Below are 19050 nucleotides of genomic sequence, written 5' to 3' on the forward strand. Positions count from 1 at the left end.
AGAAGGCAACATCCCTCTTTGAATGCCAGTGCAGAGCCAGCATCAAGGAGAAGAAAAGGAGGAAAGATACACCTTCATCTAGCAGCAATCAGCTGTATGTTTGTAACCATTGCAGCAGGATTTACTTTTCTAAAACTGCACTGATTAGCCACCAGTGGGCCTGCAACCAGTGTGGGCAGTTACCTTCCCAATAAAGAACCACCAAGAATAAAAAGACATAAGCACATAGCTGCCTCAACCAATGCATAGCCATGGCATGTTCAGGAGCCACACAGAAGCTTATGGATCTACACAACATAAAGAACAGAATCAGAAACAGTGTGTAAATATCAACAGTGCCACCGACATGACTGGGAAACCACCATTTGGCAGGATGATGCCTGTAATGCCTAATCCTATTTCCCTGAATCAGCCTGAGACCCATCGTTTACATTTTTGGCATGTGAATACCCAAACTAGAGGTGCCTCTGGATTCATTTTTTTGCCCTAATTCCAAAGTGGCTATCTTACCAAGATGTATGCAATAGTTAGAACAGTAGTTTTAGGTAGCATTTTCTAAAGAAACCTCACTAGAGTCAGGTTTAACCAAGCTATGCAGTTCTATAGAACTTGAAATGTTTTGTAAAGTAGGCCCAATTTTGCTGAAAATTCATTTATAAAGAAAACAGACAAAGATTCAGATTATGTTCAAACATCCTATTTTACCGTTTTCCATTTGGAATGAAACATTTTATTTTTCATTGAGAAATGATTGTTATGTTATGTTATGTTATGTTATGTTATGTTATGTTATGTTATAACAAGTCAAAATCAAAAGACATTTTTTCAGGTTTGTCTAAACAAAATGTTCAATTGTTCAGGTACTTAAACAATTTAAATTGCAGAGAAATCAAGACATTGTATTTGATCCAGTGTGAAACAAAACAAAACTTTAAAATCTCAAAATCCTTCATGAAACCAAACTTTCATCTTTCCTAAAGCTCTAGCTGTAGGCTTGATCCTCTGGTTTTGATTACTAGGTGCTGTTCTTTGGTCTGTGTTATGCAGGAGTTACCTTACTTGTGGGCTTAGAATCTATTAATTACTTTGTAGCAACAGTACAATTCATATATTGTATGAATGCCATATATGTACGTGCACACACACAAACATGTATGTATATGAACACTGGCTGCCTGGGCTTTAAACTTGTATATGAAGGAGGTTACCTTACTTCTAGTCTAAGAATCTATTAATTACTTTATGACAACAGTGTTATTTATACACCATATGAATGCTGTCTATCTATCTATCTATCTATCTATGTGTGTGTGTGTGTATGTGTGTGTGTATGAACACTGACTTCTTGTATATAAAGTATGTGTGTGTGTATATATATATATACACACACAGACACACTTTAAATTTGTATTATACAATTAAAATAATTAGAATAAATATATTATTATGCACCTTCCTGAAATATAAAAAAAAATATTTACACAAAAAAGAATAATTATTTCTCAGGATGCCCAAATGTTATGCATGCTTCATTTTCATGCTGTACATCAGGTTGAAGAAGGTGTAAATAAAATGTTTATGCTTGGTCTCCAAACCACTGTAGCACTTAATAATTAATTGGTCTTGACAAAATGGGTGTCAGAAAAACAACAACAAGAACAATAACAAAAAGCCTGAGTGAATATCTTTTGTTCAAATCCCAGTCCCATTAAATCTTCCAGACAGAACTTCCTTTGTGGAAAATTTATAAATCCCACTTTCCCCTTTAAAACAGTAGGTGTCCCTTATACAAGCTATAACTCTTGCATAATTGGGCATTCTAGGACTCTTTCCAAATTTTCTGTGACAGGCATAATTTTTCAAGAACACATCTGCCATAAGTTTAAAAAAATCTGGGAACAATTATCCACACAAACTAAGTCATGTGATTTATGCAGTACATATATGTGTTGGAGAAAAGCTTGTCTTCTGTTTCCTTTTACTGCACTGTTTTTTTCTGTCAGTTTGCGCTTTAATCCTTTTCTCACAACATGATATAGGGTTCTTAATGCTAGCCTCCACTAAAATTCGCTAGCTGTATATTATTCCAAAATCAAATGATATCCTTTGAATAAACTATTTCTCACACATATTTTACTAACTTGGGACACAGATTGGGTAGTTATTTTGACAGTCACCCTACAATCTATGGACTTGATCCAAAGCCCAGTATGATCAAAGGGAATCTTTCCACTAATGTTTGTAAGCTTTAGATGAGGCTCTATGGCTGCGTGGAAATATTGTGCTACATCCTCAAAGATCATGAAGCTCAAAACCAAGCTGTACTACTATTAAATGAAATTTTTATTTTCAGGTTAGGAATCAGATCCAAAGGAATTCTCAGAAATCGACTGATCAGGAAGTCACATTAGGTATTCAAGAGTAAAATAAAAAGCAAAGAGACCAGGCTTAGGTGCCTAAACTCATAGTCTGACAGATATGGGCTCTTACCTCCACTTAGGGTGCTGGCCTTGACTAAGACAGGAATTTAGGCAGTTTAATTATTTCTTTGGTCATAGTGTGTTTCATTTCTCTAATGTGCAAATCAGCCACATCCAAATTAAGTGAATGTGAAACCCTAGGCAAGGTAATTCCATTCTGTGCATTATAGTGCTTAGACAAGAATGGACTTAATTAGGAAAGCATAAATATTTTGCATGTTCAGTACTGCTGCCATTTTGAATATGATGTTCATACTAGCATCTGAATCCTGTCCAAAGCTATTTGCATTCCTGTGCCTAAACTCCCAATTCTAAAACAGGCAGAGCTGTCTATATTTGGCAAATAGTCTAATTATTAAAAGACTTCCACAGGTACTGTGAGATTCAGGCCCCCTCAACCTTGTACAGTTTGACCCCCACCCTCATCCTATGACGACCACTTTGAGGGGACTATTTTAACTCTTAGGACTGACCTAGGTTGGGTGGGAGCTCCACATTTCCTAATAAAGCTGACACACTGACAAAAATATGTGTCTTTGGGCAGAAGAAGAGCAAACGAAGGGAACCTGACTTTCTGCTTCGGTGGGAAGGGCATAGCTCTGGGATAGTAAGCCTCAGATCCTTTCCCCTGCTTCAATATTGTTTGAACATTTTGTTCCATAACTATCTATGGATTCTACAGATTCTTTTTCTGTAGAAAAAGTCATTCCTCAGAAGAACTGTTACCAGGAAATGTATATGGATGCAGATTGTGCCAAGGTTGTGCCATGATTAGATCTGATATGCAGGGTCAAGTCAGCATGTGGGACTGGGCCGATATGTTGGATCATGCCTGCAGACTGGTTCTGCATATCAACCCCACACTAGTTCAGGCCTGAAGACCAATCCAGCCTGCAGCCTGCATATTTTTAAAACAACATTTTTTTTTTCACTTAATTCTGTCACTTCCCAGAATTAGACTTTCTTGAACCCATAATAATTAAAATTCATTTTGTTGTTTTTTTTATGGTAACCTGTAGTTTTTCTCTTTCTCCTAGTATCTTCATTTTCTACTTAAGCCCACAATGAAGTAGGTTTTATTTACACCAGTGGAGTGAAAACCTAGCCAATAAAATTTTGCCACTTATTTCAATAGGGCTAAGATTTCACCCATGCATAGAAAATATCTTGACAATATGGCACATTCATGGATGTTTGTCTCTTTTAGCAGATGTTCAAGCAGACATAATTTTTCCTAAGGGGAACATTTCAGGAACAGAATGAAAGACTCAGTTGTGAACTACCATCAAAGAGGAAAGATGCTGCAGAAGCACTTAGAAATAGAAAATCACATGCAGAATACTCTGACCTCATGGTTGAAGCACATATTTGGGAACCAGGACAGCTGAGTTTAGTTTCCAGCCCTTCATCCTCTTTGACTTTGAACACTTCAATTGACTTCTCAAAGCCTGGGTTTTCCTTCTGTAAAATAGGGTGGCAAAAAAACCTACTTATTTTATAGGGAAGTCATGAGACTTGGTTTCTTAATAATGCACTCTGCTTTGTAATCCTTAAAAGAAGGGATTATATGCATTCAAAATATTACTGAATCATTAAGAAGTTTGGTTGGCAAGAATTGGCTTCTATTTAACTATTTAACAAGGTACATTCACCTTAGTTGGAGCTAACTATATTTTTATGATAAATAAATTATATCTCATCATAATTATATGTTAGCTTTATATAGAGCTTCTGGCAGTCAGACTCTAAGTTGCTATTCATTTAGAACAGTGGTGCTCAACCTCTGGCCACCGGGCTAAATCATCTGACCCATAGTGTTCCACTGCTGCCAAATTTCTTCATCCCTGGAGACTACTTTGGGGTAGATGACATGGCTTTGCACATTGGATCGCAATGACATGTGGGATCAGGTCACAGTCAATGCACAGGGATGAGCCAGTGTACAAGGTTGTGCCATGATTAGATCTGATATGCAGGGTCAAGTCAGCATGTGGGACTGGGCCAATATGTTGGATCACGCCTACAGACTGGTTCTGCATATCAACACCACACTAGTTCAGGCCTGAACACCAATCCAGCCTGCAGACCAGGCCTGTGCCACTCATTTGCCTTACAGGTCTTAACATTTGAGCACCGCTAATTTAAAAGAATGGATCTGACACCAGTTATAAAATCTATAACAGCAAAGATGTCATTTAAACTGATCTTGACCAAGGTGACTGGAAGTACCTTAAATCTGAATGCATACAGAGGTCTAGATCAATTATTCTCAGGCTGTTTTCTGGTGTGAATGGAATGACTAACAAAAAAAATGACTGAACTACATTAATTTGTCAGCAAAAGCTCTAGGGTAAAAAAATATAGCTATGAGAAATGAAATGTTCTGCATTGAACCACTGTCAATACAGTAAATGAGTCTGAACATGCTGCAGGTTTTGTTTGCTTTGCTCTTTTCTGGGGCACTGCAACAAAAATATGCCCATCCATATGTGCCAATTAATATTTGTATTGGTATACAGAATCAGAAACCAGTTAATTCTGGTTTGAAATAACCCACTTATTTTAAGACAAAACTAAAAAAAAACAAAAAACTGATGTGAAAAGACATTTAGCAGATGTAAGACTGTCGTACATAATCTATAAAACATTATATCAGCAACAGGGCCCTTGTTGATCAAATGAACACTGGCTGCTTGGGCTTTAGTTAAGTGTCCCAGTTCTGCCAATTACAAGGTGACAAAGTTAATTCCCTTAAAGCCAATACTCTGAAACACATTAGCGTAATACCATTAAGAACCATTCAAGACCATATTCCCTGGGAAGTGACAGATTATGAAGATTTGAATTCTATGGCAGGGATCAGTTTTTAGAGTGAATTAGAAATGCCCTCTGGGGATTTTAAAACTCTGAGGCTCAATGTGACATCTTCCATTATTAGGAAATCCCACCCCTTCTGTATCCTATTAAAGGTAAGTGATAGAACACTATGCATTGACTCACAAGCTGAAGTATTTTTCTCAGTCACTCTGAAATGCTAAGATATTTACAGCTGTATGTCATAAAGAAACCGCCAAGAAAAAAATCAGTCAAAATAATTAGTACCACCACCTCTCTGCTAATTTGCTAAATGGATTCTTTCATATTTTCCAAAATCACTGAATAAAATTGTGAGGTACCACCATATTGATACATTATGTTTAAAAGAAATGGGAGTTATTAAAGATTTGATGGCATGGATTTGCATCCCCTGGTTAAAGTTCCAGCTATCTATTAGACATCATAACTGTGGCATTAAGATTAATATAATTTGGACAACAGAATCTCCCTCTCCTAGAATCTATTACAGCTCATTGGACTTGGGTTTATCCATCTCTATTCACTCCCTACCCATCTTTATGGATGAACAAATGAGAAGAAATGGCTATACTAATCCAGGTGAGATATGACCTGGATGGATATGAACAGAGCTCACACTAAGAAAGGATTGCAACATTATCCATTTGTAACAGCTTTTTGCAATCAATAGAATTTTACAGACTAAGAGTTAGCCATCTATCCAGTATCTAAATCTTGATGTTGTTTATTGTAAGAAACACAAAGAAATGAAAATAGTTTCTGAAGAGTCTGTTGAAACAGAGACAATAATATTTTGCATACCTGAAATAAAATATGCACATGTCCTTGCTCCTCTGAATTTTAGATTCATAAACTAAGAGTGCATGTATTGGAAAACACATGGAACCTCAAAAAGCAAACAATAGAGGACGTATAGATTTCTTAACTACCATTCAGGGGCACAAACATATATTCCAGAAGGTTTAAAACTTATGAAGACCCTATTTTCAGAAGCCTGGAAATTGACATTCAGATGGAACCAGTCATGCAGCAGACCTGGAGGCAGTGCAAAGCTACCAACTAAATGTGCCAGGGAGCCAGATGCTGTCTTTGGAAGAATATTTTCCAGGTCCTGGCATCTAAGATAAGTTCTGCCATCCAAATGATTCCGATTCACTGTAAAATCTGATCTTTTCAAATGACATACTATCCATATTAACTACACAGCTAAAGCATTAAAATGAGATGAAGCTTAAAACAGAAGTGTCCTTTTTGTGCACAAGAACTACATTGCACAGTAGAGCTCCCTCATATTTGAAACAAGCATACAAACAGATGTTAATTCTCCATAAGAGGAAGTGTAGATATTTGTTATAAATAAACAACTCTATCAAAATGGCATATTAAGGTTAATACTAGGAGGATAGTCATGATAAAGTAAAAAGATGTAAGTATTATTTTGAATTCCAGATAAACATCATTATCTTTTTCTGACACAATTAACCACATTTGGAAATGTGATTTGTTAGCAATGGACAGAACTGAATATATCAACCAGATCTGATCATTGTAATGCCATGCTAAATCCATACATTGTTTTAAGTACAAGTGAGTCTCTTGATGCAGAGCGATGTTTTTCTTATTTCTACCAGAATTAGGGACTTATGTCAGCATCCACTAAAGTTAATGGGAGCTTTGCAGCTGACACCAACTAGTTGTGTAGTTCTCTGGATTAGTTCTTTGTGCTGCTTTATAAGCCCTAGTAAATTATATCACACGTGGTTCAAGACTTAGTTTAGTTAAATTATAAATTAGATGTAACCATAGTTTACCTATTTACTTCTGAAATATTTTGAACTATCAAATGTCAGGGACTATATGTGAAGCCATAACCACAATTATTACATTTAATATTACATACAGTGTAGTAATTTTGTTAAATATTAATTACTTTAGGGGGAAAAAATTCCATACCAGAGTGGCATTCTATTCTCTTCATGACTTCTAAGGCCTCATCCACACATGCAGACACTTGCGGTTTGTGGCACCCCAAACTGCATGCATTGCACATTAAACCACCCATGGTGGTACTAATTTGTAGGGCAGAGGTAAAATTTGCTATCCAGATTTCCTGGTAGCAAAAATAGCATGTGCATATTCTGGGACAAACACAGAGCCTCTGTGCTGAGGCATACTGCACCCCAGCTAGCCATGGAGTGGAGCAGGTGCCTCAGCCTGGGGGATCCATGGAGTGAGTGCATCAGCTCGGGGGGTCCACAACGCATAGAAATGGGGGCATCTGGCATCTCCACATGCTGCTCTCCAGCTGGCTGGGGCATGGGGTGCCTCTGAGCAACTTGCCCAGTGCTGAGGCACCCTGTACCCAGCCAGCCCCTTCTACAGCACAGGGAGCCTGGCTGGGAACCTGGAGGAGCTGTGGATGGGCAATTTGTCCACAGCGGGACAATGTATACTGCAACAAATGGAACATGCAGGGGTGTGCATTACAGCACAAAGTAGTGGCACAAATTTGTGCCACTACAAGTGCACACCTCTGCTTGTCTGGACATGGCTTAAGTATATCCAATTTTGGTCATCTATGTAGTCATGGAAGTTATAATTTAAAGATGCTCCCTAACATGAGACCAAGGGAGTTGGAGACAGTTAATGAGCAGCTAGCTGACGAATTACAGAAAGATAACGTGTTTGCAGAGGTTATGTATTAATCCATAATAAGGTTTATCATTTAGTTTCTCTTATTCTTTATATGCCTGTATTTTTCTGATTGTGGTGATCATTACAATCTATATAGTATTTGTGGTTTTGGAAAGTGCCAAAAATGCCACTTACACACTGATAGGAATTATGTTCTTGACCCTATAGCCTGTGTGTGTACATAAGTGCCTACATGTGCACACTAGGCAGAGGTGCAAGCAACATCTTTGGTCCCCGACAGCTGAGTATGCACTTACCAGAACTGGAGGACCTGGGTTGTAGGGCCCTCTCACCCAGAGAAAATTTAAAGCTGGATCTTTGTGCCCCAGGGGCAACCCAGCCCACCCCCAGGCAGCCCCAGGCATCCTGCCAGCTGCAGGAGCTTGCTAAAGGCAGAAGCAGCACGGGGCCCGATCCTTTTTTCTGCAGAGCCTGTCTGCCTCTTCCATGGCCAGGAGGGAACTGACAGCTGCATCATTACAATTTGCAACATTGAAAACTAAACTAAATTGGCATGAAGTTAGTTTGCAACTGTGCAAACTCATTTAAAATCCCCAGAACCCTTAAGTGTGATGCTATTAAGTCACACAAAGTGACATTTTCATTACAAGGTAATGGCATCACATGTACAAGTGTCCCTATTGTTTTAGGGTTGTACCTTTTGTTGCTTCTGTGAAAATCCATCCAAATATGATGAAGGCATAAGTCTTCACATTTTACAAAAGTTTGCTGTGGGGAACTGTGTCTTTAGGAAGTTCTTGTATGACCCAGTTTTAAGTGGTTATTATGTTATGCAGAAAGCCATATTAGTCAAGTCTAACTTATTAGAAGTTGGACACAAAATAAAGCTGAGCTTTGCAAACTACTTGGCTGTAAGTGAGTTCTGAACAACACATAGCACCAAGAGTAAAATGAAGCAAGCAAATATTCTGAGTAGGGTTACCATACATCCGGGTTTTCCTGGACATGTCCTCTTTTTAGACATTAGACCCCTTGTGCTGCATCCGGGCAGGTTTTTAAAATAAGAGGAAATGTCCAGGTTTTCTGCTGTTCTGGTCTGGTTGCTCTGGGCTGGGAGCAGCAGGCAAGCTGATTGGCTGCTACCCCTGAGACAGAAAGAGTATAAGAGAGAGTGGGTACGCATGCAATGAAGGAGCTGCTTGGCCTGGGCAGCAGGGCTGGAGGGGCAGGGGTTTGTGGGTTGGGAGTGAGGGGCACTGGGGGGGGCTCGAGGGCAGGGGCTGTGGGTCTGGAGGGAGGGGCACTGGCAGGGCTGGCAGAAGGGCAGGGGCTGTGGGTTGGGAGTGAGGGGCACCAGCAAGGGGTGGGGGGCAGGGTACTGCTGTTTGGGAGTGAGGGCACTGGCAGGGTTTGGGGTCAGTGGGTCTGGAGCGAGGGGCAGGAGCAGGCTTGGGGGTGGGATATGGCATGTCAGTGAGGAGCAAAAGAATGAGTAAGGGCAACCCTGGTGACAGGTGTCCTCTTTTTTGGACCTGGAAATATGGTAACCCTAATTCTGAGTGACTTAATGGAATAGAATGGGTAAGAGATCCACCATTGCCTGGAAATGTGGCCAACAACTGGAAAACTCTTAAATAATTTAATCACTTTGTGATAGCAAACAATAGTGCCAGAAAAAAAGACAGACAGGCAGTCAGACAGAAAATAGCTTTATTTCTGACAAGTCTGGTTCAGAAGAACTTGATATTTTAAATATGTTCAGCTTACTTGGGCAGAGGCTTGCTCCAAAAAATAGTGCATAACTTTTAAAATAGTTTAACTCCATATAAAAATGAAACCAAAACAATATGTTTGAAAGCAGACTTTTCATAAGGGGGTGAAAATGTATGAGACAGGGCTAAAAGGATACATTTGAAGTTTTAGGGGGGGTGACTCCCCAATAAAAACAAATAAATAATGCCTGGGATCTTGGCAAAAGATCCCAGGAGAGACTATTGGAAGATCCACAAAACAAAACAAAACTTAGAGAACATAAGACTGCAATTACTTGAAGTCACTCAGCCCAGAAAGAAACTTATGGAGGGAGGACAGTGCTTGCGGAACTGTGGACTTTGTACAAAATACTGCAAGAATAGAAAACTGAGGCAGCAAGGGTGTGTGGATCTCAAAGTTGGAGTCCACAAAAAATGATGTGACAAAACACACAATGCCCGAATTTGGAATAAGATGAGATAATTGCAATGAAAGTTGTCACATAGCAAACGTTTGCAAAGAAGAGGAAGGCAGTACTACTGTGAGCTCAGAGAAGTACTTTAGAGCAAAAGACAATTGGATTATCAACTAGATTAAATTATCAACTGGAATACATATTAGTTTTAAGGTGGGCACAAATTTAAAAACTCAGTGAGGTACCAAAAACAGTGGTAGTAGCATTGAAAGAGAAACCACTAACATAGAAGGTAAACAGGTGAAACCTGGGGTTACAGTGATAAACCAATTCTCATTAAGGAAGAATACAGACCAGATGTACAATACTCATTATAACAATACTTTAACCAGTGCCAAGTACAGAGGCACTATAATCTCCTGTGTGTTGTGTCAAATGCTTCTATTAATGCATTCCAAAGTCTCATTTACCTTTGTGCAGCTATGTCACACTGCAAACTCAAATCGAGTCTGTGATATACTGAGAGTCCCAGGTCCTTCTACATACTGCTGTCATCCATTTTGTATGTGTATTCATGATTATTCTTTCTGAAGTGTAACACCTTGCATTTGTCAATACTGAACTTCATCTTGTTAACTCTAGCCCAGCTTTCCAATCTGTCAGGATCCTTCTAATTTGTGCTTCTGTCATCCATTGTATTCACAGTCCTTCCCAGTTTTGTGTCATCTGCAAACTTGCCCCAAAAGCTCTCAGTATCTGCAGCTGAATCATTAATAAACATGTTGAACAAGGGTCAGTTTAGAACCCTTTGGTTCCAGCTATTGAGCCAGTTGCCTATCCACCTTATAGTAATTTTGTCCATCCCACATTTCTTCAATTTGTTTATGAAAAGGCTATTCAGAATCTTGTCAAAAGCCTTGCTGAAATCCAGCTGGAATATATCCACAGCGTTATCCACTCAATTAGTTACTTTTTCAAAGAAGAAGATACGGTTTGGCAAGATTTGTTCTTAGAAAATCCATGTTAGCTGTTACTAATCTGTCTTTCTGCCTCCACATACTTGCAAATGGACTTCCAGTAACTCTCTGGGGTTGAGGTGAGGGTAATTGGTCTGTAGTTCCTTAAGTCCTTTTTTTTTGCCTTTTTTTAAAGAGGCCCTTTTCCAGTCTGCTGGTACCTCACCTGTCTCTCACAACTTCATAAATATCATTGCCAAGGCCTCTGAGATCTCCTCTGCAATTTCTTCAAAACTCTAGAATGAAGTTCATCGGGCCCTGCTTACTTGTATGATTTCATACCTATCAAAACTCTCTGACTGTCTCTCAGACCTATCAAAACTCTCTCCCTCGTCCATTTCCTTATCCAAATAATTTTTCTTAGGTATCTGGCTGCAGCTATTTTTTTTTTCAATGAAGAGTGAGGAAAAGTAGCTATTGAGCTAAAGTGCCATCTTTTCATTTTCTGTTAAGGTTCACCTTTGCTATTTAACAATACCCCCACAGCTTTCTTGGTTCAAGGTCTAGTTGGTAACTGGTATGAAGTGGAGTGCCAAAGGGCCAGCTTTGTTCAATATCTTGATGAATAACCTGAAAGATAGGATGGAGTACACTCTCAGCAAGTTTCAGATGACACCAAGCTGATTGGAGTAGTAGATATGCTGGAGAGTTAGGATTCAGAGTGTCCTAGGCAAGTTTGAGGATTTATCATGAGGTTCAATAAGGACAAGTTTAGAGGCCTGCACTTAGGATGGAAAAATTTCCATGCACTAGTACAGGCTGGGGACTGACTGGCTAAGCAGCAGCTCTTCAGAAAAGGACCTGGGATTTACAGTGGTCTATAAGCTGAATATGAGCCAACAGTATGCCCTTGTTGCCAAGAAAGCAACAGCATGCAGGGCTCCATTGGTAGAAGCATTGCCAGCAGACTGAGGGAAGTAATATCTATTTGACACCTGTGAGGCCACTAGAGTACTGTGTCCAGTTTTGAGTATCCTGCTGTAGAAAGATGTGGACAAACTGGAGGGAGTCCAGCAAAGGGCAGTGAAAATGGTTAGAAGGCTACAGAACATGACTTATGAGGGGATGCTGAGGGAATGGGGCTCATTTAGTTTAGGGAAGAGAAGACTAAGGGAGGATTTAATAACAGCCTCCAACTAGCTGAAGTGTGGTTCCAAAGAGGATGGAGCTAGACTGTTCTCAGTGGTGGCAGATGACAGAACAAGGAACAATATGTCACTTGAAGCAAGGGGAATTTTGGTTAGATATTAAGAAAAATCTTTCTCACTAGGAGGGTAATGAAGCACTGAAATAGGTTACTCTGAGCAGTTTTGAAATCTTCATCCTTGGAAGTTTTTAAGACCCCTGTAGACAAAGCCTTGGCTGTGAGGATATAGTTGGGGAAGATCTTGCTTTTAGCAGGGGGCTGGACTAGGTAGCCTCCAGAGGTCCCTCCCAACCCTAATTTCCTATGGTTCCATGATTCTATGAATAAGGGCTGTAATTCTGGGGGCCAGTGTGATTACCAGGCCACTCCAGAGATGGCCAGAAGTGTTATATGGAAGCCACCAGTTTCATAGATTAACAATCTGTGCATGATTTTCTGGTATGGGAGGTAAAGAATAATGTAAGCAACTCCCCCACCTCTTTCAATTGTGGATGAAGATAAGAAGGTGGGGGTGTATCAAGGGCAAGGGCCCTGATCAGTTTAAAAGAGGATAGCTGCTGCCTTCTTCAGCAAGCAGCTACAGCTGCTACAGCAGAAGAGGTCAGGCTGGTCATCAGCCTTAGGTGCAAACCTGTGCATTTGGCTGGGGATCCATGGGACAGGAATAGGTGGAGCTTTGGGGCACATTAGACCAGGACCTGAGTCTGAGTGGGTCATCTGCTCCTGCTTGCTACAGGAAAAGTAGTTCCCAGGAGAGAAGGACCACTGAAAACCAAGAGGCAGGCACTCAAGCCACCCAAGGGAGCTGGACTGATAAGGTACTAAGGAAGGTATGGCTTGTGGGGAACATTAACCCTCAGTGGGGCAGATTTTTAAGTTTGTGAAGTGGCTTGCTTACTTTTCTGCTGTGGTCTGAACTTGAAACTGGAAGACTAGGTTGTGAGGTGTGAAAGCCGTGGATGGGTGCCCAGTGCTGTGGTCAGGGACCCAGAGTGATGAGGACTGATGCAGTAACCAGCCCAGTCTGGGGTCAGGGAACCTGAGGGCCAGCTCAAAGCACACAGTTCAGGAGCCAGGGGCCCAGAGCATGCTAATACAAGACATGGGTGCAGCCCAGGAACCAAAGTCTGGGGCAGTGGTCCTGGGCTGAAAGGCACAGCCAGAATAAAAGGGCCAGGGCTGGAAAGGCTGAAGCATGGACAGAGGTTTGGGACCTGAGGGCCAAAGGCTGTATTGGGGCTCGGGTGAACCCCTCCAGATTAATATAAAATAACATCTGTGAGGCATGGGCATCACTACAGAGGTGGAAGGAGACCACAAATATAGCCCTGAAGGCAACTGGTGGCCTGAGACACCTGTAAGGCCCAGAGGAGCATAACTTAGTGACCAAGTGACAGCGACTAGTGGTGATTGGATACAAGAGGTACCAGCTGTCCAAAATGAATAACGGCTTACCCTGGGGCAGCCTCCCTTAACATCATAATAGTGTCATGAAGGTGAGGAAAAGGAAGAGTCCCCCAAGAAGCTGGAGTGGGGAAGCAGAAGCTGCATGGCCACCAGGGGTATCATGGCTGCCTCTGGGGTGTAGTTCTTCTGTACCACCCCCCACAAAACCTAGTTTAAAGCCCTCCTAATAGCCAAGGGTTCTTTTGTGGTATCTTTTATTGGACCAACTGTATATTTGGGAGACAAGTTAGACAAGCATTTGGACACAAACTGCTGTTCCCCAAGTCTCCTAGAGAAGAAGATAGAGCTTGAGTTAAATGGCAAATAGAATAAAAGCATGTGTATTACTTTATATGTAAATGAAGTAAATTTAAATGCTTGAATGAATGGAAAATGTTTCTGAATTTGTAGTGAACAGATGTTATCCGGGGGTTAGAAAACAATAGAATAGGTAATCTGATTACAGGAAGAATACATTGATTGTAGAAGGAAGAGAGTTAATATTTGTGGAGTATAGGGAGATTAATAGACGTAACTGGCACATTGTAATCCATCATAAAAGTTATCTGTGCATTTAATCCATATTTAAGTGTTATGAAGTAAGGTTATGAAGTTCTCTTTTCCAGGCATGTCTTCTGAAGATATTTTGTAGATTTGCTTTGTCCATGAGGATTGTGAGGTCAGAAAGGGAGTGACTGTTCTGTGAAAAGTATTCTCCTGCCAGTATTTATGCATCTATTACCTTTATTGTATTTTTTTTCTGTGAGAGTTGATTCTGGCTCATAGTTTTTTTTTCTGTCTAGTTTCACCCAGATAGTTTCCATGAGAGTATTTGGTTTGTTTGATTAGAGATTCCCCATTCTGAGAGAGATGTGTATATGTTTTTTAGATTCTGTTTCTTGTAGAGATATTGATTGTGGTGGTAGTGGAGAGAAGTTTTGCATTCATTGTTAAGGCAAGGTTGTGTGTCTCCTTTTGTGTCTGTTGATCAGAGGTGAGTTTGCTTCTGATGATGAGTTGGGTCAGGCTTGGGGTTTGTTTGAAGGCCAGGATTTGGGAGAAGGCTAGATAATTGTTTTACAGTCTGATCTTTTTCTAATTTAGACAGTAATGGTTTGATGATTTTTTTTATAGGTTTCAGTGTGGAATAATAGGTGACAACCAGGATTCTGTGGTCACTACGGTACTGCATTCCTGCAGGGTCTTTTGGCAACTCATTCAAACATACAAACTATTTCTTTGCTGAAGTGTCCTTGATGGATAAAGACAGCTTTTAGGTTGGTGAAGTGGTTATCAGGAGTAATTTCCTTAGGAAATATGCAGTGGTATTTAAAGACCTGGCTATATATTATAGCTTTCCTTAAAGTTGAAATTAGTATAGAAGTATCTAGAGATAATCTGATAGAAGCATGGTAGTTGTTGAAAGTCTGCTTTTTCAACTTTAATAGAATCTCCAGAGATGGGAGGAGAGTACCATTATTATGTTAAAAATATATCAAGACTAGTCTTAATAAGATGCATTCTCATTGGAGGGGCAAGAGTCTAAAATAGTTCAGAAAGAATCTGAAGACATTTTCCAGGGGTTAGCACACCTCTGAATAAAGCACCAAATAGAGCTGATGTCTCTACCAAAATTCTTCTCATCACAGGGCAAAGACTAACAAAGGACCTTTATGGGCTCACTGCTCTGTGAATCAAAGTGGGTGAAAGAACATTTTTGCCAATCCAGAGAACCACATCCTTTCAGTTCTGCATAACTCTAAAATAACTGAAGAAAAATATTTTAAGAAGCAACAGTTTTCACTACAAGGATAATAGTTCTGAGGGCTGGCTTATATCATCTTTTTCCTATGGTCAGCTGGTTTCTGAGATGGTGGAGGTGTGTAATGTGTAGCCCTGCCTCAGACACCTGAGGACTAGGAGTTCTTCCCTATCTCTGTGCTTACCATTTTCTATTTATTACCTAGAGGCAACTCTCTACTTGGTATTTATGTCTTCTGAAGATTCACTACACTGATCCTTGAAAAAAAAAAAAAAAGAACTATATACTTTCCTGAGCAAAATAGAGTTGTTTTTTTTCCTAAAGTGACACATGTATTTTCTGAGCAAACAGCCTCATAGACTTCAGCAACTAGAAGGGAAAATAGGATCTGAACCAACAGCTACATTAAAATAATATTATTGAGATTGCTCAGTCAGGCACTCAGCGTTTGGGCAATGCCAAAGTGAAGATAGATCATACAGTGTTAATAATGTATGTTGTCTTATACATGATCATATGTTATTTCTACCTTGACATCACTGCCCCTCTCATGCTTTGAGTATAAATCTTGGCTTTACAAAGAAAGACAATATTGTTTGTAGTTTCTGCATTACTTGTTGGAGAATCTGTGGGGAATAAGGCAAGAACTAAAGAAGAAAAAAGATGGGCTTAAACATAAGTTGAATGCCTTGTATAGTTTAAGGCCAGAAGGGACTGTTGTGTCAAGTATGATACCAGTCCATTTACCCCTGTCCTCAACTAAATAATGTGTATCTGAGTAAAAAAATTGTCTTTCAAGTATATTTTGACACTGCCTCTGTTGCATTGCTCTTACATGATGTTAGGCCTCTTACACCAAACTTCTCACAGGTGGTCGCCCTGGCTTGAAACCCCTGGGGTCAGATTTGTAGAAGTGCTGAACACTCACATCTGCAGCTGAAGTCAATGGGAGGGAGCCCTTCTTGAACAAATTAAATTCTCCATAATGTTGAGTACTCTGAAAACACACACACGTATGTGCAGAAAGTCAGAGGACCATGACAGGAAACCTCAGTTTATATCTGTAAATTGTTATAATATATAAATCAGATTTTTTTTTCTCTAGTGAAAATGCATTCAACCTCACATAGAATCATAGAAAATTAGGGCTGGAAGGGACCTCATGAGGTCATCTAGTCCAACCCACTACTCGAAGCAGACCATCCCAAGTAGATAATCCCAGCCAAGGCTTTGCCTAGCCAGGTCTTAAAACCTCCAAGTATGGAGAGTCCACAACCCCCCTAGATAACCTGTTTCAGGGTTTTACTACTCTCCTAATGACATTTTTTTCCTAATATCTAACCTAAACTTCCCTTGCTACAGCTTGGGACCATTGATCCTTGTTCTGTCATCTGCCATCAAGAACAGTCTGGATCCATCTTCTTTTGAACCCTGCTTCAGGTAGTTGAAGATTGCTATTAAATACCCTCTCAATCTTCTCTTCTGTAGTTCAAAATGCCCAGCTCCCTCAATCTTTCCTCATAAGTTGTTTGCTTGAACCCCCTCACCATTTTCTTTGTCCTCCACTGGACTCGCTCCAATTTGTCCACATCCTTTCTGTAATGGGGGTGGGGGGGCACAAAACTAAACACAGTACTCAAGATATGGCTTCAACAGTGCTGAATAGAGAAGAAGAATCACTTCCGTTGACCTGCCGGCAACACTCCTCCCCATGCAGCCCAGGATGCCATTAGTCTTGTTAGCAACAAGTGCACACCGTTGGCTCATATTTAGCTTATTGCCCACTTTAACCCCCAGGTCCTTTTCTGCAGGGCTGCTGCCCAGTCAGTCAGCCCCCCATCTGCCCTAGTGCATGGGATTGTTCCATCCTAAGTGCAGGACTTTGCACTTGTCCTTGTTGAACCTCATGAGGTTTACACACTGTAACACTATATCACATGTGAACCACATGTAACACACTGGTGACTGTTTGTTTTACTATGTAGTTTAAGCTAGACTGTAACTGTTACTTAACATCACCATCAGTTACTCATATGAGTGGTGTCATTGCATTCACTATTATTAGTGTTCAGAAACATGAGAGATTTGTCTAGCTCAGCCCTTAAATAGCATCGTAAGTATACATTTTGATGTACAATTAGTGACCCAAAATAACTTCAATATCAGGGCCTCCATCCTAAAGAGTTTATGGTCTAAAAGCTCAAATGTATACTATACGCATAATATAACTGTCATCCTTATATCATGGGACTACCAATAACAATAATGCCATGTATACATAAATTATCAACATATTCTATACTTTACAATAGTATTGTGTAAATATTTATCAAAGTAGTTTAATAGTTGAGTCTTCTAAATAAGTGAGGGTTTTTTCAGATTTTTTTAAGTGGAGGAAAAATGCTGATATGCACAACAAAACAAGGATGCAACCAGAGTGCTGGAGTATTTTATAATAACACTTTTCTTGTTAATGAGACATTATGACTCTTCCTTTACATTTGCATGAAATGGAGAATCAGCTGGAGGTTAGAATAGGGGACTTGGAATCAGAATTCAGCATCTATTTTCCTGCTATTTATAGAACAATGTTAAAGTAGTTAATGTGTTGTTGCCTTGTGCTCCCTATTGGTAGAAAAGAATACAATAATACTTTAAGTTCCCTTCTCATGTGTGTATTACAAAGCCCAGTTAATTATTGTTTTCTACAACATTTCAATAGATGAAAGGGCACTAGACCAGAAGCCAGTAGTTCTAGTTTTATTTCTTATTCTGCCACTGACCTGTTGGATTATGACCTTGGGCAAATCACTCTAGCTTTTATGCTTCAATTTCTGTAAGCTGAAGATAGTGATATTTACTATCCATTTTAAAGCCCTTTGAGATTTATGGATGAAAGAGACTAAAAAAGAGCTAGGCATTATTATTAACATTACTAAGAATATTTTTATACTGTTATTCCCTTTGTTCTTTAAAGGAAACATATTTTCACCCATATTGCTTTTTCAATTTTCTTGACTTCATTATATGGCCTCCATAGATTTCCTCCATCAGTGCCTTACTGTACTCATTTTATATTGGTATCCAGAGGCTTGTATTGTTATTGTTCCCAGTACCTCAATACAGTACATAATGCAGCCTCCTTAGAAATGCATTGCATCAGCCATTATAAAAGTTGATTGTTTTCTAAATGGCAGTAGTATAATTAAAATGGTAGGCAATAGAATCATAGAAATTAGCAATGGAAAAGACCTATTAGGAAATCTAATCTGTCCCCTACCAGTGCAGGATAGTTGCATACAATACATTTTCTAGTGCTTTACTCAATCTAGTTTTAAGTGTCTCAAGAGATAAGACTCCTACTACTTCTCCAGAATGTGACTTCTACAGTGTTTTATTTGTTTTCCTTCTGAGCTACAACAAAGTCAAGCTAACAATCCTTTTCTAAAAAAATAAGAAATACTGAAGTATCCGTTTATATACTGAATATTAGTAAATAGTTTTTGGACAAAGCTATATTA

The sequence above is a fragment of the Crocodylus siamensis genome, chromosome 1 (assembly GCF_052110815.1).
Source record: "Crocodylus siamensis isolate JL-2025a chromosome 1, ASM5211081v1, whole genome shotgun sequence".
NCBI lineage: Eukaryota > Metazoa > Chordata > Crocodylia > Crocodylidae > Crocodylus > Crocodylus siamensis.